Source organism: Zeugodacus cucurbitae, chromosome 3, assembly GCF_028554725.1.
Source record: "Zeugodacus cucurbitae isolate PBARC_wt_2022May chromosome 3, idZeuCucr1.2, whole genome shotgun sequence".
NCBI classification, from domain to species: Eukaryota; Metazoa; Arthropoda; class Insecta; order Diptera; family Tephritidae; genus Zeugodacus; species Zeugodacus cucurbitae.
The window spans coordinates 59,438,677-59,461,635 of NC_071668.1; the positions used below are offsets into that span (position 1 = coordinate 59,438,677).

At 32.3% G+C, this 22,959-nt stretch overlaps 1 protein-coding gene across 7 annotated transcripts in view; it reads left to right on the top strand.

The window, feature by feature from the left end:
- Positions 1–22,959, top strand: part of LOC105216178 (beta-1,4-glucuronyltransferase 1) — a 249,143-nt gene that overhangs the window by 208,075 nt on the left and 18,109 nt on the right. For 6 of the 7 annotated variants that reach the window (XM_054227009.1, XM_054227011.1, XM_054227008.1 and 3 more), the window contains one exon: positions 19,759–19,837. The gene's annotated coding sequence lies outside the window, so the exon portion shown is untranslated. Of the gene's footprint in view, positions 1–16,637; positions 16,941–19,758; positions 19,838–22,959 lie in introns of those variants that run through there. The other variant, XM_054227014.1, reaches the window with a different exon arrangement.

Below are 22,959 nucleotides of genomic sequence, written 5' to 3' on the forward strand. Positions count from 1 at the left end.
TCCTAACACTCCAAGGAATAGAAATATGTCGAAACATTTGACTCCTAATATTCTGCAAAGTGTATAATATCGGACTTTATGAGTATCTATTTACAATTCAAAGAGAATTTTAACTTTTGAATCGAATATAGCGCGATTTGGTTATTTTCCAGTTCCTTCTTAAAATTGTTATTATTGGTTCTTCAATATACGTAATGAACTTTAAACCAATATTAAGAATTGTTGGTAGCAACTTTGAAATAAAAATGAGATAATGTCTATTACATTACGACGTCAACAAAATACTCTATCCAGAACTTTAACCCAAACTAAAACCTTCCCGATCGCTTCTGTGCGAAAACTTGCATTCAAAGTATTCAAATTCATTGAAAGAGTGGAGCGGAGTGGAATCAATGTTGTTTTCCTCTGAAAAAGATAACAGATATCAGAAAAATAGGCTGGTCGATTATAGGATATATGCATATGCCCATATATAGTAGAGTATAGTATATATACAGCAACAATATTTATTCTACCTTTTGCATATTTTGTTGACTATAATTTAATTAAGTTAATCATCATGCAAAATGTGTCTGCTGCACAGGCCACATGAATTTTTTTTCGACACACTCCTTTACAAAGGGAATTTTATAATCGAGAGAGAAGTATATCTATGCGTTGTGGTTGACAAATGTTTGCTATAAATATTCGTTTGAAACATTTCTAGAGTGGTGAGTCGTTGAAAAACGTCACGTAATAAATAGACTACAAGAGTCGTCTACTCTTACTAAATTAAAAATTTATATTTAGTTTACACACTCAAACTGTTTAGATATTTAAGAAGCAGTTGGGGGATTCAAAAGAACATTTTTTTAAGGAATATCTCTTCCAAACGTTGGCCGCGGCTATGTCTCAAATGGTCTAACCGCTGAGTCCAATTTCGGTGACTCATTCGAGCATTTCGACTGGTAACTGGCGAATGACACGAGTGATGTTTTTCTCCAAGGCCTGAATCGAAGCGAGATTGTTCGTATAGACTTCAGACTTTACTTATCTCCACAGGAAAAAGTTAACGGTGTGATGTCACACGATCTTGGTGGCCAATCGACGAGTCCAAATCGTAAAATTATCTGCTCACCGAAGTGTTCTCTCTATAAATCCATTGATTGATGCGATGTGTGGGATTGGCGCTGTCTTGTTGAAACAAAATGTTGCCGAGATCACGAGCTTCAATTTTAGGCATAAAATAGTCATAATAAAATGGCCAGTCGCCATTGACGGTTACGTTCTCACCGGCATCATTTTTGAAGAAATATGGACCGATGATTCCACCGGCCTTCAAACCACACCAAACCTGAGTTTTTTATGGATGAAATGGTAGCTCTTGAGTCTCTTCAGGTTTACCTACCCATTCTTCGTAGACTCCAAAACTTTTAATACTTATCCGTCAATAGATTTCTCAAGTGTTTTCAGTTTATATTAAATGGAGGTTTTCAACTGGTCTCCCATAATGATTTCGAAAGTACCGGAGAATTATTTTGATTTTGAAAAACGTCCAGTTTTCCAATTTGTTATGTTCCTAAACATATTTGCTTTGATATAAAATATTTTTGGAAGACATTTCCCAGGCTTATCTTTCAAAAGTTGGTCATTTAAAATTGTTCTTTTGAAAGATACTAAACGAAACTTCCGAATGATCTAACAAGAGATGTCTATATACGAACTCCGATGACTATGACTACCTATGTATGTCATAATTGTAAATAACTTATACATATGTATATGTGTAGATATTATGCTCGATTCATAGTAAATATCTACCTTTGCGCCTGAGCCACTTAAATTTATTTACCCTAACCGCTCCTTCAGCATTTTACTGTATACCTCTTTTGCAATAAATTCTCACATTTTGCCCAGCTCTTCTTCTGTCTTCCCAACTCTTTCATCTCGAAGATTTTTTGCGCACACATTTCTTAGGAATTCTTAATGAACTCGTGCTCGCTATAAAAATCACCATTTCCATCCTCACCAATAGTAGCTATTAATTTAACTGCTATGCAGCATTGCATTTCAGCCGAACTCATCGTCGGCCCGTCAGCCAGGCAGCACAAATGCGATAGTCGTAAAAGATATTGCAGCTGCAGCGTAAAATCATAAAAGATAGTTAAAATCAGCTTTATCTGCCTATAAAATTGCTTTTCGTCTAATTAAACATAATAAGTATTTGCGAGTGCCGTTATCAAGCTTCCTACTCTACAGTATACTCGTACTACATATTTCAGCCACTGAGAAATACTCGTGTTACGATTTTGCGTCCATTTCGCCTACTTTTTCTTATTCTTAAATACAATTTTTTTTATTTTTCAAGCAATATTTTTTGTTGCTGCTGTGAAAATTCTCCTACATATTGCGGCTATGAATGATTGCTAGTTGTTCTTATTGTAGACAATTTAGAGCAGTTTTCTTTCTTGATACGAGGGTTCGAATGCAGTATGTGAGTTGTGGTGGTCTATGTGGAAGATTGGTGCATATTTACACTTCGAAACTTTAGTTTTAAATAATTTTTAATTTAAATTTTGAAATAATTTAACCAGTTCAGTTAAATTTTAATTTTGTGAGGTTAGATAGGATATAGTACCTATATTGGTATAAGGTACAGAAAAAGTAGCTGAAGATAAAATTGCCGCTCATTGCAATATATTGCTTCATTTTGCTCAAGTTCATGGCAATTTACCTTATCTGTATAGGTTATGCTCGTTTAGTTTAGCTTGAATAAACTTGGATTAGATTAAGTTTATTTGAGTAAAGAAATATTTGAAATAAGTGTGGTTAGATTGGAATAGTTTTACCAGAAATTCTGATTTGAAACCCTATAATCTTCTAGGATTCTATTAAAAACAGCAGGAAAAGAGAGTAAAGTTAGAAAGTATTAACGAAATGCTTTATCCTACTTTACACCCGAAAGCCTTTTGGTTGAATCCAGAAGAAGTTCACTAAAGTGTTCCAGCCTTTATCCTGAATGATGTAACTGAGTTCTTGAAAACATTCTAAACCAATGTTGTTAAATCCATAAATATACGAGTATCACCATAAATATACAAGTATCACCAGTCTACTTTCTTTAGGTCTTTCAAATTATTTTGTAGGGCTTGTAGCGGCATGGAACAGTCCTTCTTAGTGTAATAGGATTAAATGAGAATAAAAGATCGTGCTTGAATATCCGGATGCTTTCTGATTACGCCGAGCTAAATGTGGTAACAGGTCTAATGACCGGTTTTAGATCCTCTCCTCGGAAAATATACTCCATGTTAACCTTATTTTAAGGGTCGCTCACTGTTTATGGACTTATACCTTTAGATAATCCTTATAGTCCGTTCCCATACCGCTCGAAGGAGAAATAATTGTTATTTACGCTTTCTTTCTTTGTCTTTGTCTTCCGTGATCTGACAATTTCTTATCCTATCTCAACAACGGCATGATAGAGTTAAAATGTATGCTCCAACTACAAACCACAGAAGCTTGAAACTACTGGGTTGTATCAGGTGATGATAGACTCGAAATATAAGGATCTTTGCACTCTGATAAAATGAAAAAGACTGTAGATAAAAGAAAGTCTTCGAAATATTTATTTAACCATCGATGGGTAAAGTATGAATTTATTCCTAGTAAAGTAAGTTATAAGCTTTATACCCTAGAAAATTCGTGTACATTTTTTCAAATAACTCCAAAACTCTAACTAAACAGGGATTCATTTCGAAATTATTCGAGTAAAAGATTCAAGAGGATCATGACCCCATCCTAGAGGGAGAGTAGAAGTTCACGTAAGTGAGGGAAGTTTTTGATTGCCATTCACTTGGGAGTTTTCTTCTTCTCCACATGGCTCAAGCAGCTTACAACTTCCGGTTTTAGAACAAGTGTCTTCTAGGTAGCCAACAGATAGCCGTTTGGAGTGAAGTCCGATTATGCGGTTATGTATAGGATTTGGGACCCATAACATTAAAACGAATCACTCAAAGAAAAATCGATTGAAGCCTCGAATGAGACCGCAGAGATGGAACGATGAGCTGTATGAGTTATAAGACGACATTGACATATGTAGTTCAGCGAATAAAAAGACAGCGGCTACGCTGGTTAGGTCATGTTGTCCGAATGGACGAAAACACTCCGATTTTAAAGTGTCCGATGTTCCACCCGCCGGTGGAAGCAGATGATGAGGAAGACCTAAATTCCGTTTTAAAGATCAGATGGTTTAACTAGGGATTTTCAATTGGCCCCGAATTGCGATAAAAATAGAGGAATGGCGTGCTATTATTGATTCGGCTATAATCGTTTTTATAAGAATTTTTTGTAGAAAATGTATTCCAAATGAATATTGTATCCATCTCAACTGTGTTTTTTCACCAGATCCCAATCCTCAGCAGTCACCCTCGTATAGTTTAAAATTCTTTTCATTCCTTTTTAAACTCTCTGCTAAATTTTCTTATAAATCTGTATGTTTGTATGTGTCCGCAGCGCATTCAATAAGTTACAATCAAGCACTTAGCCACGCTCTCCACCACCACCCTGCTCCTCCTGTTTTCCAAACGTTTTCGGTATACTTATAACATTATGGTATAATTTTTATGGTCATGCAAGTCAATTGTAGTCGCCAACATGCCACATGCAACAGCAACAATGAGCTCACATTATACGTACCGCGTACGAGAAGTCCCTTCATTTCTTGCGCGTCCGCCATATTCCCAGCGCGCGTTTTTTCTAAGCTGTTTTTTGTTGTTATTTTTATAATTTTTTTTTTTGTGCACAGTCTACTCAATTACAGCCATCATCTTTCTATTTCACCATCTTCAGTCAGCTCCATTTCCATTTCCATACCCATCATAAGCATCAAATCGTCGCAGCTGCTATCAGCAACATCAACAGCAGCAGCAGCAGCAGCATTATTATTCCAATCCGCCAACCGCCGACAGCCAACAGTATCGCCAACGCTCGCCAAGTGCTATCCAAGTGTATGCAAGTTGATACGATGGCGTTTCTTCGCATTCTACAAATTTGCTGTTTGCGGCATCATAAAAATCTAGGAAATTGACTGCAACATGCAAGTCCAAGTGGTATTTTCAAAATTGTTGTTGCTGATATCTACACTGCACAGTTACTCTCGTTATCGTTGTCTTCGCGTTGTCTCGTTGTTATTATTGCTGTTGTTGTTGTTGTTGTTTTCTACACTATCTTGCTTTTCCGCTTTTGTTTGCCGCTGTTGCTCCTGCTTTTTGATGTTAATGGTCAGTCAGCAGTCACAGCGACAACAGCAACATTAACAACATCAACAACAACAACAACTAAAGTTAATGACTTCCAGTCACTTGAAATTGCCATAGTGTTTTCATGGGTTTGCAACTTGACTATGGCTAGATAGTTGCCACATTGATGACGTTCACTCATTTTGTGCACATTTTCCCCCTGTTTATTGGTTACTTCGTCCGTGTGTTTGTTGTTGCTTTTATTGTTGTTGCCGATGTTGAAATTGATATTACAAGCGTTGCTCAAATTATGTAGCTTATTGAAGTGTTTTGTTTAGCATCACTGACAGTTGAAAATGTAGTTATTTTGCAAGTGTTTGTCCGATAACACCTTGGGTTGCTGTAAGTCGCCTGAAAATAACGGCAATTTGTTGTTAGTGTTAATGGCTTTGTTGCAAAATGTCATGGAAGTACTTGTTCTTTATGACAAACTAATTGAATTTTACAACACTTGTGTTGGCTGGACACTTGAGCTGCTGTAGGAGAAGAGTAGTAGATATTGTAGATTCCTGAAGGAGTTGGGGCAGCAGTGCAATGAGAAGTGATTATACACATGTTTATACAAGAACAATTACAACTTGTTTGAGCGGCCTGGATTAGTATGATTTTTTTGTCAATTTGCAGTAAAAATACAATTTAGAGTCCAACGAATTTTCACTAGCAGGAGAGAAGGAGTCATTTTATGATTCCTGAATATATACTATACCTAAACTCAAAATATCTAAACCATCTACTGTCTCAAAATGTCAAAGATACCTAATTAATTTAAAAAGATAGCCGCCCTAATGTACACAGCTTAAAAAATGCTCAGTAAATTTGACACAATCAGCTGGTTAGGTGACGTCACATTAGCGACTTTTTATAAATGATTGTCTTTCAATTAATTATGCGCTTTTTACTTTAGCTGGGCAGAGGCACCTTCCCAATTAAGGGTTCTGACATTCCAGGTACATGCCCTTAAAACATACGTTTGCAGTGATCGTCCTCAAAATTGGGGTCTCTCATCCGCTGCTTGAGCCACATGCAAAAGAATCGTTCCTGGCCACTACCAAGTGTATGACAGTCAGGAACTTTACTCACTTACGTGAACTTCTACACATGACTCCATCGTACCCACCAGCTTAAAAAATTTTGTTTTGAAATAAACGCGTTTAACTTAAAACTGACGTGATCTTCCCGTTTTACTCGGATCGATTTGCAATTTTATTCTTTATGAATTATGGGACATAGATTCTTTACTATTCACTTCATCTACGACATGGTTAAATCAAATATAAGTAAAAAAATTATAAATATTAATAATATCGACTAAATTTTAAAATCGGAAGACAGAGACATCAGAAACATTTAATTGCATAATTATAAAGTTTACTATATAAGGCTAAGATGATTTCAAGCGAGTATTACGGAGTCTCTCCTGTCTCGACAAAGCTCGTGAAACATATTCCAATTCTATAAATTTATTCAATAAAAATCTGCAAGTCTTTTGGAAGAGTACATATTTCAGGTTCCTCAAAATACATTCTATGTTAGCACCGAGTTTATAATAAATCTTCAGAATAAGACCTCACATTCAGACAATAAACCGCAAGATCTTCCATACTATTCGACCATAAGAAATAAATATGGTGCGTTGTGATCGTATCTATTTCTTGGTCCCCTTATCCGTTGAAATGAAAATTTCGTTGTAAGGATACTTCTCCTTTGGATTTTTCGTGAATTTAAAATTGTCATGTTTCCTGGTACTATACACAAAACACAGTAGTTATCTAAGATCATAAATTGGATTACAATTCAGTCTCTTATCTGCAAATGAGGATATAACTAACCGATTCAGATCTCTTCGGAAAGATTTTTGTCCATCATTTGATTAAAAATATTACACGAGAGGTTACGAGCTTATTTAGAACCCCCACTAGTATTAAACAACTTGAAGAAGGTACTCTGGAAAACTCCATTGCATAACCAAAAACACTTTACAGAGCTTTATTTTTAAGAAATGCTTATTGGCAAATGAAAATAAATAAACACAAATACACGAAAGTAAACTAACTTAGCTTAAATAAGTAATGGAAGCCTAATGGAAAAGTTTTTGCATACGTTCAAGATTAAACTTAATTACTACCTGCATTGTTATTTTTTTTAATAAAAAACGAAAGCCTATGCCTACGCGGCACTTCATATACTTAGAGTGAACCACCCACAGCACTTTCAATAGGTTCGTAATTACGCACAATAATCCTTCAATGCTATAAAAGACCAAAACAATATCACATTTCGAGCGTATAAATAGAATGGCCGGCCGAAGTGAGAAAAACACAAACGGCAGGCGAGCATAAAATTGAAAAGCCACAAAATTACGCCTTTTAAAACACGACTGCGACTGTGGGCTACGAAGGCAGATTGTGAAGCCAGCATAAATACAAAAGCAGCATAATGAAGTGGCAAAAAGTCGATTCGGAACGGAAATGAAACCCAATTAAATTCAAATTAAAATGCGATTAATTTAAACTTTTGCCAGCGGACACTTGTTAGCCGCCGCGCAATGAAGACCTGCTTGATTTGTACCGTCGAGTGTGTGGTACAGGTGCTGGGAGTTTTTAGAGAATTTAAGTGTTTTTTCATTAAATCCACAAGTATAAGGAAGAAGTTAAATAATGAAGCAATTGCGGTGGTCTCAGGTAGGAGATGGGATGCGTACGAGTTTGATGAATTCAATGGATGAAGAAGGTATTTTAGACAAATTGTTTTTAATTGTATGTTTATTATTGGTTAGGATATATATAATGTTCGACTATCAAACAGATCCCGGAAGCTATGTAATATAAGGAGTGATCTCGCTGTTGCTTGATCAGTTTCCATCCTCTCTTGATTTTTGTGGTCTGCAAAGATCGTCACACTCTCTATATGACTTCTATAGTTTTCTGTTAGTTATCACATTCTTAAGCGTTTCATGGATTAAAGTTATGACCACAAGGCCGTTCTCATATGATTCTAGAAGAGTTCAGATGCCTTGAAATGATACTTATATATTTAATGTACTTAAACATCTCTAAGGTGTTGGAATCTTTCTATAGAAACACTCATTTAGAGCAATATTCGCTTGGAACCAAGTTTACTTTGCTATAACTCGAGTCCATACATGCAGATTTTAGATTTTAGATTTTAGATTTTAGATTTTAGATTTTAGATTTTAGATTTTAGATTTTAGATTTTAGATTTTAGATTTTAGATTTTAGATTTTAGATTTTAGATTTTAGAATTTAAATTTTGGATTTTAGATTTTAGATTTTAGATTTTAGAATTTAAATTTTAGATTTTAGATTTTAGATTTTAGATTTTAGATTTTAGATTTTAGATTTTAGAATTTAAATTTTGGATTTTAGAATTTAAATTTTAGATTTTAGAATTTAAATTTTGGATTTTAGATTTTAGATTTAAAATTACGGATTTCTGATTTTACATTTTAGATTTAAAATTACGGATTTCAGATTTTAGAATTTAAATTTTAGATTTTAGATTTTAGATTTTGGATTTTAGATTTTAGGTGTTAAAAGTTAGATATTAGATTTTTGATTTTAGATTTAAAGATTAATTTTTCGAATACCTTTATTTTTTTGAAAATAATAGATTTTTTTTTTTAATTTTCAATTAATTTTTCTTCTTTTTTACTTTTGCGTTGAGTATCCTAAAACTGGTCCACACCAATTCATTTTTGTAAATTTTAATTTCTATTCCAATTCAAATATTCAAATAAATACTCGCATTTGTCTTGGGTATGCTAAAAATAAGCTTTCCTTCGCACACTCAGCTGCCTGCCTGCCTGCTCATACTCACTTCTATAATTGCTTTTGAATAATTAACATTCCCCTGGGCCGACCGACGCTATGCCGCAATACTCATAGTAATGCAAATTTTCCCAACACAACACAAGTACACACAATTCGACACTGTCAAAGACCATAAAATATATTTGGCATACAGAATTGTGAAAGTAAATAATATGTAGGCAAGCGGTAAAAGAATAAGAAGACAAGTTATGAGAAAAATGTCAATAAAACAAATTAACTGTCAAAATGAAAGAGCGAGAGTGTAAAGGTCACGACAGAGACAAGCAAGAAAGCAGAAATGCCAGATAGAAATTTATATTTGTCAGCATGCAAATCGAGTATATATAGATATACATATATATATAATATAAGAGTGTCTTTGTATGCCGCTGTAAGCCACCCAACGAGAGTGGAAGTAGAAAATTAAGCAACATGCCGGAACGCTCAGTAAATTTCCTATGCTTTAAGTGCTAATGCAAAGCAAATGCTTTTAGGTAAATAGCAAATAGTTTGCAGATACCGACATACATATCTACAATTCTACGTGTATATATTGTTGTGGGCGCATGTGGGCACGCTCTCCCACAATGCAATTACCAAAATGAACTTATTGCATGGCCGCATTGACCGCAGTAATTTGCTGATTTTCGCATTGACCGTGAGGCCAAAAATGGCACTGAGAATGTCACAAGACCACTAAGAGGCCAAATGGGCTGTTCATGCAAAACGTTTTCGGTTTACAAACATACACACACACCGGCCATAAATTTAGTTGTTATTCGCACTGATATTGTCTAAAGTGCACTTAACGTAGCCTTCTGCTGTCTGCTTTTTACCGTTTTTATCTACTTTATGCATTTTTACCTTTATTTAGATTTGAAATTAAAATTCAGCAAAAAGCGGTCGAATCATTAATTTATTGCTCAGCGCTTCCTTCGACAGTAATGGCATTGTTTATCAAATAATTACTTCACTTGCAGGTGTGCAATTATCTCTATTATTACCTATTTCTGATTTTTTGACCCTCAATAGTCAAATTTATGATGAGAAGGTGATAGTATTTGTAATATTATTACTTTATGATTTCTTTTTATAACACTCGTTTGCTTTGATAGTAACAATTGATTTTATTGGAAGTGTAATAAAATAATGAAAATACATATGATATCTATAGGGAACTAAATAAGTGAAATAGATCGACAGTGAGTCTTACAGAATTATAATAAATCATCTTTGTGTTTAAACCATTAATTAGTGTTCCCTATTCTTATGACGCTTATAAGACTGGCTCTTCCATCCCAAACATCTTAGAAAACAAAGTTAATTATAGTCCCCATATAATCTATTAATACCAAAATGAACTGGCTCATTGAAACTGGAGAACGGCTCGACCGATTTGGTTCATTTTAGTTTTGAAATATTTGTAAAACTACAAAGTCTATTAAAACTCGAGAATTTATGAAGAAATTGGAAGAAAAATTTGAAAACAAGTTTTATATTCTTTTCAATCTATGGAATTTATTATTTTTATACAATAATCTATTATGTACTACTAATTCATATATACTGGCAATTTTTCTATATTGACAAAACAGTTTATGGAGGTCTTACGGTCTATGTTTCCCGTTCTTATGACGCTTGTAACTTGTACTAGCCCTTCCATCCCCAACATCTTCGAAAACAAAGTTAGTTATAGTAAGTCAAATAGTCTCAAAAGAATCTAAAAAAAATGCTCATTGAAACTGGCGAACTGCTCGATCGATATGGCTAATTTAGGTTTTAAAATATTTAAAGGACTACAATGAATGTTCAAATTGCATGAAATATGAAGAAAATTTAAAAAATTTAGTGAAAACAAGTAGGTACTTTATTATTTCCAATCTATGTGACTAGTATTTAATATAACAATATATACTACTAATTCATAAATAAGGGTAATTTTTCAATATTGGAAAAATCCTTAACGGATTTCCTATTTCTTTATAAAAAATTCAATGTAAATATCAATCCATATTTGTGGATCTGTATAAATTCCAAGCTAAATCTAGTGTTATGTGAAAATTTAAACTTTATTTACTTAGGGGTAAGAATTGTGGTATGCTTCATATCAAACATATATCAATGAAATAATTCGACAGTTCTTTGATACTTGATACACTAATTTAGATAAGTTATAAGTCGTAAACACTTAATTCTTCAGCATAAAAATTACGTATACGCACTGTTGTGCAAAATCTGAACTGATTTAACAAGAGATCGGAAATAATTTGAAGATTTTGGTGAGATTTTTCTTTTTAATTTTTTTGATAAGAAGAAAATTCATTATTTTATATCAGAAAAATGTTATTATAATAAATCTACTTATAGAATTTTTTTTAAAACATAATGCGTTTTGTATTCGAAAAATAACGGGACTTTTAAAATTTTAAGGGTTTCTAGAGAAGAATTGTCAAAATTTGGTTTTATTATGTTGATCATTCCCTTGAAGTACAATAAACTTCAGCTGCATCGAATCTCTGAAAAAGCCAAAGGTTATCCCAAATTTTAGAAGTGTTTCGACGATTGCATAATATCGAATGGGGAATTTTTTTAAAGGCGACAACCTTAATGTAGACAAATGAATAAATACTTGTTTTAAAAACGAAAATTACCGTTATTTTTTGAACACACATCGATCAAATAAATACTTTAAAGCAATCAGTTTTTTGAATTAAGTTGATAACTGTAAACTATTAATATTTTTAAGAGCCCGATATGGTATTCACAATTCCAATTATTCTTCAAAGATATTAAGAAAACCTGCAAATATTCAGACCAAAACTTTACATTATCCAATAAATACATATGGCGTATAGAGCAGAGAACAGTCTTCGAAGTGTAGAATAGTGAACAGCCTTGGAAAAGGCGAACATTTTTTCAAAACATCAACATACCTTTTCAAACAGGCTGATCATATAATTCCGAACTTAATTAGAACTCACCCATTTGTTATAAAATGAAAGGACTCCACTAGCAACTATTCGACGCCCGACCCGGCCACTATTTCGCCAGCATTTAACCTTTTACAGTATTTGTTAATTATTAATTCGCATTAAAGCCTTTTCACACAGGAGTTAATTGGTCAATTAAGCGGTCTTTGCTCGATTAAAGCTCTGATTTAAATCGATTTACAATAAAAAAGAAAATTCTTATTTTATGACAATACTTTTTAATCGAATACAAATCGAAATAATACAATTCAGCTCTGCGGGTTTTGGTCTACGCTTAAACTTACCGACTTCTTATGAACAGCAGAAAAAAAAATGTAGAACAGCTCATTGTTAATTGAGTAGCCGACTGTGTGAATGGCAAAAAATTTGTTACTCAATTATAATCTTACTGTAGATATTCAATTAATTTGGCTGTGCGAAAAAGCTTACGATGTAAGAAATTCTTCGCATATTTCCCTGTAGAAGTTCAGCAGAAAGCATTGCCTCAAGCACCATATTATTTCAAATGGCATTCCGTCGATGACCACAATTATTTTTAATTCATACCTAGTCGATCTATTTTTAACTTAGCACGGCCACCGTCATAACCGGTGAGTGACCTAGGGCGCCACTCGTGCCTACCGACATACCAAAACTAGTTTACTACAAACTTGCATATAGACATACCAACACTCATTGTAGCAATTTCTAAGTGACTTTCAACACGTTAGCAGCTGTTGATTGCAAATACTCATCTGCTATGTAAGTGTATGCCGAAAGTGTGTCTCGAACTGACTGCTGTCAGATTTGTTATGTACGCGCTTAGTGTATGAGTATGTCTGTCAATCTGTCCGTCAGTCTGTCTGTCTGCGGTTGCTTATCGCCTCTTTTGTGTACTGCATAACTCTACTGAGGAGTATTCGTTTCTACTATGAGTATTTAATTACTTTTTAATGAGACGTGTCACGTACATATCTACTAGTCTAATGTACTTGGAAGCTACACAGACATATCCATCTTATGTTTGTATGTATTTCACGAGTGTCGGCACGTTTAACAGCTGAAATTCGCAATAACAAAAGACTATACACAATAGCAGAATGTTACATATCTCGGTAAATATCTGTGTCTGCTTAAGTAGTCTATTTTGTAGCCGTACTTACTATGTGTGCTTGTATTCTTGTAATGCTTTGGAAAAAGTTAACCAATAAAAACGATTATGCAAATTGAATTTGAAAAGCATACTAATTTCGTTGTGTCGTGTCGTGTAATTGTTATTAAGCTTCAAAGTTGTTACCTATTTTTCGTGCAGTTCAGTGAACTTACTCATAATGTACTACATAATTGTGGCCGGCAGTGTTTCTGTGTCAAATTTAAAGCGCAGTATGAAATGAGTGTAAGTTCTATTACGAGCTTCTGCATTTTGAAATGATGATGAGTTTAAATTGCTAATAAAAAAAACTATTTTTGAAATCTTATTACTCTATATATATCATTATCTGAATAGCCAGCTGTAATGGAGCTAGAGATGTTCTGCAGATTGTGTTGATTTTGACTAGATAATTGTTTAATCATATTAAGGGCTTACATGGGTTTAGTGGGTTCAAAAATCTTTTTCTTTTGATTTTTAATTCCTACATCATCTCAAGAATATTATCCTAAATTTTCAAGCCGATCCAAATAATAGTTTCGGAGATACAGCCTTTGGAAGGTGTGCGCTCCAAGTCAGGTATTATTGTTACTCAAAACTTTAAACGCGTTTTTCTCGGAACCGTGTTTTCAAAGCCGGTTGACAAATGTTCTCGAAAACTACTCAACCGATCTTTGATGAAATTTTGCACAGGTGTTCGAAATACAATTTACTCGTGCTTGATCGAAGGATTTTTTCTTTTTTCAATTACAACTATTTAAAAAAAAAAAAAAACAAAATTTTGCTTGACAAATTTGACCTAAATTTTTATTTTTTTGGAAAAATGTTTGCCAAAATTCCAATTTTTACTTTTTTTTGCCTTTCCTTCGTTCAAGCACGAGTTTATGGTCTTACCTAGAACACTTATTTTTGTTTTTTTTTTCTTTCATTTTGGATGATTTTTGGTCATCGAAAATGACGTCACAATGGTGGAGTTTTAATTTTTTTTTTAATTTTAGAAATTATTCTTTAAATATGTATCTATAGACATAAAAAACTGTGAATAAAATAAATAATTTTTTACATGGAAAAAAAATATTGTAAATAGACCTTTTTTACCCGACAAAATCCATGTAACCCCTTAAATATCAGTCTTTTAACTTCAAAATTAGAGGAGTTATAATACAAAATTTCATTTTCGAATGATGCTTTGTATGTCAGCTATAAGATATAGTCACTCAATAGTATTGATTTTTACTGTATACTACCTACTCATTGAACGTATATATTTCACAAAATTTCAGAACTTATGTGCGTAATTACAGAAGTTATTAATCAAAATATCATTTTCGAACGCTTCTTTGTATGGGAGCTATAAAAAATAGTTATTTGATACTAGTGACTTTCACTAGATACAATATACTCATTAAAAGTAAGAATTTCACGAAATTTCAGAATTATAAGCGAAAAATTAGAGGTGTTATAAAACAAAATCTCATTTTTGAACTATCGGTTGTATGAATGCTTGAATATAAAGTTATTCTAAAGAAAAGATTTTCACTAGATATAATTTGTTCATTGAAAGTAAAAACTTCTCAAAATTTAGGAATCTTAACTGTAAAATTCGTGAAGTTATAATACAAAATCCCATTTTTGAACTATCAGTTGTATGGGAGCTATAAAAAATACTTATTCGATATTAATGACTTTCACTAGATACAATCTACACATTAGAAGTAAACGTTTCGCGAAAATTCAGAATCATAAACGAAAAATTTGAAGAGTTATAATACAAAATCTCATTTTTGAACAATCATTTGTGTGGAAGATTTAAGATCAAGTCATTCGAAATAAGTCATTTCGCTGGGTTGTTAATTGAAAGTATAAATTTCTTAAAATTTAGGAATCTTAACTGTAAAATTAGAGAAGTTATAATACAAAATCCCATTTTTGAACAATCAGTTGTATGGGAGCTATAAGATATAATCATTTGATATTGATGATTTTCACAGTGTTTTATTTGTTCATTAAAAGTAAACGTTTCACAAATTTTCAGAATCTTAGCTGAAAAAGCAGAGGAGTTATAATACAAAATCTCATTTTTGAACAATCATCCATATCCATATAACAGGAAGCTATAAAATGTAGTCATTTGATATTGATGATTTTCACAGGGTAATATTTATGCATTCAAAGAAATACTTTTGCAAAATATCAAAAATTTAAGTATTTTATTTAAGTAGTTATAGCATAAAACCTCGTTTTTGAACAATCAATTGTATGGAAGCAATAATATATAGTCATTCGATATTGAAGACTTTCAATGGACGCTATCTAAGCACTAAATGTAAACGTTTCACAAAATCTCAGACTCTTAACTCAAAAATTAGAGAAGTTATAATACAAAATCCCATTTTTGAACAATCAGTTGTATGGAAGCTATAATATATAGTCTTTCGATATTGATGCTTTTCACTAAAAACTATCTTTTCGCCAAAAATAAAACATAACAACAAAATTTCAGAACTGAATCTGCTTACTAAGAAGGAAAGTTTTGTAGCTCTCTTAGATACGATAGTTTTGGAAGCGAGCGAATCTGATAAACAACTGGTATAAATTCAACAAGTGGTATAATGAAATAGATACTCCACTTTCATTCTTCTATTGTTTTCAACTGGGAAGCTTAATTGTTGCTTTCTTATTTAATTATATTTTACAAGCGCAAAACAGAGCAGAAACCTAACGAGCAGAGAAGTGAGAATCGGGTGACGGTTTATCTAGCATTTGTACTTAGTTCCTGTTTATATGTATGTCAAATTGATGTGCGTATACTCGTAACATGCTTATCTATAATTGCGTCTTTTGGTGTATGTTTCAAGCGATTTTTGAGAAAAGATATTCACAAAATTTTGTGCGCAATTTAATCACACACGTTGTAGATTAAAGTCGCGTACTTCAAAATCATTTGCAAGCAAACGCAGTAGTGTATATGTATGTATATATTTCGGCTTATTTATAGACTTATGCATACAATACTTAATTGCAAATCTACCATGATCAAAAATAATGCCCAATAAGTGTCTTTTGTTTATTTTCATTTTGGTGATTATTATTTTTCTTATTTTCTTAATTTTTTTTTTTCAATTTTTGTCTTTTCAATTATCAATCTGCTTATAGTCAACTCTTAGCCACATAATAACTGAATAGCGCATAACAATTGCTGCTTAATTTTTTGTTTATTTAATTCCCACCCACGTCTCTCTGGCAATTATACTTGTGTTGTCATTCTTGTCTTTGATTATCAAGTAAACACACATACGCGTTTCTTGTGCGCTACCATGAGCATACGACATGATAGATATGAAATTAATTAACTGCTTACCATTTAGTCAGTCAGTCCTAATGTCTAAACAGTAGACAGCCTAAATTTAACGGTATCAGTCGCAACGCAATACGAGCGAGTGAAGTTGATGGTATACAAATGAGATTGACCTTCAAAGTTTTGGAATTATCGTTTTGAAAAATTGTTAAACTATTCACTACACTCGGTGATAAGAATATGATTTGAATTAAAAAGTGAAATATTAAAAAAGAAACAGTGAATATTCTTAAAGTGCGCAACTAAATTGTTTACCTCTCGAACGAATTTCATTCAGTGACAATACATTAAATTGTGCTAACGTGGAAAATAAAAAAAAATGTTTGTTCTAAAAATATTAAAATAAATATAAAAAATGTAAGAAAATCTATCGTTCATATTATCGAAATTTTGGGAGATTACTTTCTCGATCACACATTGTCCAAAGTTTATTGAAGTTATCTGTGAGAAGTGTTTAGATGTGTAAATCTAAGATAAATCGAGAACAACTATTAAATCTAAAGTACTTCGAAAAGGTCTATCTTCCATAAATTTACTTAAAAAAACACACGAGAGAGAGTCGCCTTCTTTGGAAGTTGGTTCAATTCAAGAGTGTCAATGAATGAATAAATGAATATCGGAGAATCGTGACTGCCTTGAAATAAATGTGCTTAACACATCAGTATATGTCTCTAGTCAAGTGGTGACATTTATTTATAAATCGATTTCACGTTAAAAGATTTCAAATTAATTTAAAAATATGAAAATTCATGTAGTAGTTCATGAATCATGATATTATATGACAAAATCGACTTTTTTCTGGGTATTGGACCAAACTATTTTATCCAGGAGTTTAATATCCCTGTTGCGGGTATCGACTGGCAGTAGAATAGACTGAAATCGTTTAAGTCGATTGTATTTGAATTTGCTATAGTGTAACTTGATCGACAAAATTCGAAAATTTCTATCGATTGAAAAACATTTAAGTCTGTGGTTGAGCGACTGGTCGACACTTCCAATACCACCTGTGGTCGAAAATCGCTCAGTATTCGATTATCTACTGCCAGTCGAAACTCGCAATAGGGGTTTGAGCCAAAAGAAAAAAAAATTGTTTTCTGCGTTTTTCGAAGTGAGCCTTCAAAATCCAAATATTTGGATTCGAAGTTCGAAATAAGCACTTTTTTACATTTTTAAACTACATTTTCCACTTAATTCAACTTTTCTGTCAAGCTAATATGACAGATGATATGAAGGGTCAAAGTTTGAACTTCGAAAAAAATAAAAATAAAAAATTGATATATCGAAAAAATATATTCAAATTTAAATATTTCGATTTTGAAGGCTAAATTCGAAAATAGAAGAAAACACTTTTTTTTTTACTTATGACTCAATCTCCCGGGAATTTGGAGTAAATTACTCATATTTCAACATATAATTCCATATTAATAATTTTTTAAAAGTGTCAGGAGGCAATTTCAGAATACCATATTTTTTTGTGATAAATTGTGTTAATATATATTTAATTAAGTATTCATTGTGTGATGTTCAAAATTTATTTATAAAATATCTGCTGCTTAAAATTTTTATAGTTTTTTAATATTATTAATTTTATTTAATATTATTAATTTTATTTTATTTTATTTTATTTTATTTTATTTTACTTTATTTTATTTTATTTTATTTTATTTTATTTTATTTTATTTTATTTTATTTTATTTTATTTTATTTTATTTTATTTTATTTTATTTTAATTTATTTTATTTTATTTTATTTTATTTTAATTTATTTTATTTTATTTTATTTTAATTTATTTTATTTTATTTTATTTTATTTTATTTTATTTTATTTTATTTTATTTTATTTTATTTTATTTTATTTTATTTTATTTTATTTTATTTTATTTTATTTTATTTTATTTTATTTTAATTTATTTTATTTTATTTTATTTTATTTTAATTTATTTTATTTTATTTTATTTTATTTTATTTTATTTTATTTTATTTTATTTTAATTTATTTTATTTTATTTTATTTTATTTTATTTTATTTTATTTTATTTTATTTTATTTTATTTTATTTTAATTTTATTTTATTTTATTTTATTTTAATTTATTTTATTTTATTTTATTTTAATTTAATTTATTTTATTTTATTTTATTTTTATTATATTTTTTTTTTCTTATTTTCTTTGGTTTTTATTTTATCTACAAATATTTCACGAATTCCCTTGTTGTGGTTGTTGTCATTCATAGCTACCACAAAATCAAGCCCATACATAACCGCAGTATTTCACACTCTAATGAGATTCCACACACGTGAGCCCTCAAAAACGTGTCTACTCTTCAACACGGATGATTATTACTATTGTTATGTATTAAACCACCTATTTTTTGTTTTTTATTTTATATTTTACTTTTTTTGCTCTCTGCTAAGCCCCTCATAACACTCATCATAACAACAACGATTTGGCAGCACAAAGGGAAATGCTATGGCATTATTAATGGTTAGAGCCAAAAACTATTTCTTTTTTAGCTTTTTTTGGTTTTTTACATACTTTTCACCTTACTTTTCTCGGCTACTCCTACTTGATGTAGACTTGAAAGGCGGCCACAGCTCCCCTTAGCACTGAGGTATTTCCTACTTAAATGTATATGTAGGTATATGAGTTTTTGAGCATATGTGCTGGCATACAATTTATTTATCAAACTTATTTCTTTTTACTTTTTTATCTTTTATTTAATTTCTTTTTCTTATATTTTGTTTTGTTGTTGCATTGTGTGTAAGCCTTTTGTTTCTTTGCGGTTGCCCACTACAAAAAGTGGGACAATCCAATGCCTCAAGTACTCGCCCAAGTACTCGCATGCATACACAATAATCATAAGCTGCCGGGAAGTGTTCATAACCATGAAAGCGCGCGAAAAAGCACTTAAGTGCATATCTGTGTGTGTGTGTGTGTGATTATTTTATATTAAACTGATTACATTGTGCTCTCTCTTGTGTGCTTATTATTAAATATTGTTGTTTTTACTTGTTAATATGTCTGAATTGTCATTATTATTGCTATTTCTCAACGCAACTGATTTGTTTTTTCAACTATTCAATGAAATTATAAATGTACGTAATATTTGTATTTTTCACTGACTAACGGTATTATAAAATTTTTAATTTTTTTGCTCTCTAATTTTTTTTCATTCCAGCAAGCTTTTAGTATTACAACACACATCAACTACGCGCCATTACTGCTCATGAATGAACACATAGTGCAAGTCATATGAGGTAAGTGCTATTTAATTTAAGCTAATTGTTGCTGGTTTTTTTTGGTGCCTACACAAAAATTGTAAACGGAAAATTTTAATCTACTATTATCAGTTTGGTAGTAAATCGCATTCGTTCATAACCGTGTTTCCAGTGATTTGCTGCTAATGTCTTTACTGCTGCATTAAAAGTTTTTAACGAAGTAGTGTCTGCGACTCAGCTTAGCGGCTTTCATATTATTGACTTTTTTCAATGTATAAACTATTATGTGTATATAGTAGAAGCTTGTGAACTTTAAGCTCTTTTTATTCGGAACTATTACTTTCGAATTATGGTTGTCATGCATTGAAGTTGGAAAGGTTTCTTATAAGCTTTAGATCGAAATGTATCATAGTAGAATAATTTTTGTTTAGATTTTTATTTCCTTTTTTATTGGCTTCCTCAAATCTATATAGTGTGGATAAATTATTTGGAAGACAAGGAGATACCATATTTCAACGCAATTGAACTATAGAGTAAAATCTATATGTATGTAGTAAAGGTTGGTCAAGTACCGAGAAAATGTTGGTTCTGAGTTTTACTCTGCAAAATTTGTGTGTAATTGAAATCCGGAAACCTAAGCTGAATCTATTTTTTATTAGAGACCAATTTTCGTGGGTTCTCTTATTTCAAATCGAGATATAACTGTTGATTAAATGATCGTGACAAGATACTCGATAAACTCTCTCACTACTTTTATAAAATTTTATAAATTCTAAACTCCTTTGGCAGCAGAGTACTTGAGAATTACATTTGTGATTAAGCCAACTTTTTGGCAGAGTTGAGTTCAACAATGCATCGTGCCATTATTGACAATTATCAATCGGTCAATTGTAGTTCCAAGGTACTTATTTAGGTAATCTCGAGAGTGGCATAATACTACCCGAATGTGTTATTAGGAACGGTCTCCGAACTTTTTTCCAGATCTTCTCCGTAATTTCGTGCTGGTAAAGTCCCTTTCTCTTTTCCCTGAAGTGCTGACGATTGATATTTTAATATTTTCTGAGAGCTCCGGCTGACTTGAATATATTCCAGTCGAGAGGCCTCATTTTCACCCACTTTTTGCAACAATTAAAGTCGTATATCAACAGCAAACGTTGTTCCGGAGTGAGTCTGATAACAGTTATGAGGGAATATAGATAAGGCTTCATAAAATTATTCATGAAAACCAAGAACTCAGTACGAAACCACGAATCCATTTCTGAAATCCCCAGATCGTTAGAATACGGAGAGTTTCTGGTAGGAGTGATCTTATCTATCAGTATGAAGACAAGACCATGAATAAACTCCAGTTCCTAAATTCCTACTGAGTAGACTTCTACAAGTTCAGGCTCACGATCCAAAACAGTGTTGCGAGTAGCAGGTATAATTATTTCATTTGAATTCTTCTATTTAATATGAGAATACAATAAATCCTACCTCACATTTCAATAATAGGATGCTGAGATCATTTCGAACCGCTTAAAAGTATATGACCAGACAGATCAAAAGCTAAAAGGACCAAGTGTTTGATTTCTTGTATGGTTAAAAATTGCTCCCACAAATTGTATATACAAATTTTACTTTAAAATCTTTCTTTTAAAGCACCCAACTGCACAGTAGAATCATCTCGTTCGTGCTGCGCCAGTTTAAAATACAACCCTAATTAACATACAATTTAATTCAACGACGATAACGCATTTCACGCTCTGCGGCAGCAACACTCAATTTATTTTCATTTAAGATATTTGCTGCACAGGCGACTGCCTGCCTGCCTTCCTTTTGGAAGTATAATATGAAAAACTCGGCACAATTTTTTTTCATACAAAACGCGCTGAGCTAAACTTTTCATGCGCCTCTTTGCCGTCCCCCCGAGTAATCGCCAACCACCAACCAATTTCCTGCATTTTCAAGTTTTCATTGCGGTTTAGTAATTTTCAGTGGTACCACTTCTTTCACACTCTCTTAAAGCTGTACGACCGTCCACCACAAGCCGCTTGAATTGTGTGTGTATGTGGCACAAAGCTGTTTTCTGCTTCCCTAAAGCACTTTGTTTTAACAAAAAATGGTAGCAGCATGCCTCCTCGATCTCAGACTCTCTTTATAATGAACTGCAGGCAAAAAAGCGAAGACGAGTATCCACCATCATTCATAATTTTTTAGCGCTGCGGTCATACCGCTTGGACTGCACGGGTGTGAGTTAATCTCGTGGAAGGTTTTATAATTTCAAAACATCATTTTTATGTTTTACATCAACGTTGGATAAGACCATTGTGGCAGGACAACTTTAATGTTCAACAATTTTCCATTTGGTGGATGCTTCAGTAGATGTGTTTTTAGAAACGTGCATCTAAATGAACATAAAGACCTTTATCAAACCCAAAATTTTACATTTTTTTTTACCAACAAAAATTTGAGGAATCTCTCCTAGTTTGCAGAACTTGGACGAATAAAAAAACGGGTCCATTCTATTACAGTTACCTAGACTTAACTGTCGGAAGAACGGAATAATTTATAGGGTCATTTGGATTTAGTGTTCATATTTACTTTCCTTGAGTAGTTCTTTTCAGTTTCAGTCTTATCCAGGTGGATTCCCAATTCCCCGGTTCATAATGACTACAATGTTATATTTTTTTTAGGAAATCATGATTTGTGCGATCTAATGTTATGGAGAACGTGGAGCACAGTTAAATTTCATGGTTCTTCCATTGGAACCCCAAGCAAGGTTTTATACGAGCGTCATGACTGTCTTTAAAGTTCGACAAGGTCAGAAGTAAGGGCCTTAAGCGAAAACTTCTGAACTATTCACTATTCTCAAGTGAAGTAAAGTGGTTAAAGTATTTCAAGAATACTAATAGCTTCGGAGATCAACCATAGAACCAGCACAACCTTGCCAATGCCATGCTCAGAGAACATCTAACAGGGAACTCGTATAGTTAAAATTGAACTCGTAGGTTTTAGAGAAATCTATAATCAACCAAACCACTTCAAAAACTCTTCGTTATCACCACCGAAGTCTCTTATATTCTTCCCTTGAATTCTTAATTCATCTGTGGTCGCCATGGTCTGTTGATTACTTAACGCAAAACTCTCAAATGGTAACTTGTACGAACCAGCTTGTCGGT